We start from the raw sequence: 939 nt of genomic DNA on the forward strand, positions 1-939 counted from the left end.
ACCAGATCTTTCTGAGGGAAACAAATTCAAGAGACAAACATACTATTATGCACAAGTCCAAAAGAACTCAATAGAAAACTTTAAATACTTCAAAAGGAAGAAAATTCTGCAAAAAAAACAGAGATTAAAAGGAAAAGGTTTTAATAATTTAATAATACGAAAATTATGTTGTATTATTTAATATTACAGCATGACTACGCGTGGAATATTACACACGAACAGATGTCAGGAAAACAGAGACATACAATGCAGAAACACATACATATATATACACAAATACATACACAACACACACACACGCACGTACACACACATATTATATATATATATATCATATTATATATATATATATACTTATACTATATATATATAATATATATGAATATATAATACATTTAAATGTTTATGCATTCGTATATATACATACCATTCAAACATATATAAAACAATACACCCATACTACGCACACACATGTACATGAATATATGAATGTAGTTATGCATGCCTTCTGCGGTTTCGATATAAAACATACATACATACATAACATACATACATTCATACATACATACATACATCTGCAAGCATGTTGAAAGGAAATTAAAATAGAACTAAAAACTGTTTTCGTTTTAAACTTGTGGGCTAATTTAATATAGTTACAAACGTAACAAGGCATTCATGTAGGTACATATATATACCTGTATATGTGAACGTAGGGATATATATTATATATATATATATATATATATATATATATATATACATATACAAATATTTACATATGTATATAGGCGTGCTTAGGTGTTTATGTACATGGGTATATGTGTGTATACGGATGATGTACATTTGCATGTGTTTATACGTGTGTGCGTATGTGTGTGTGTCGTGTGCGTGTGTGTGTGCCTTCGTATGTCTAATAGCCAAAAGGAATTCAAGAAAGGA

The sequence above is a fragment of the Octopus sinensis genome, linkage group LG10 (assembly GCF_006345805.1).
Source record: "Octopus sinensis linkage group LG10, ASM634580v1, whole genome shotgun sequence".
NCBI classification, from domain to species: Eukaryota; Metazoa; Mollusca; class Cephalopoda; order Octopoda; family Octopodidae; genus Octopus; species Octopus sinensis.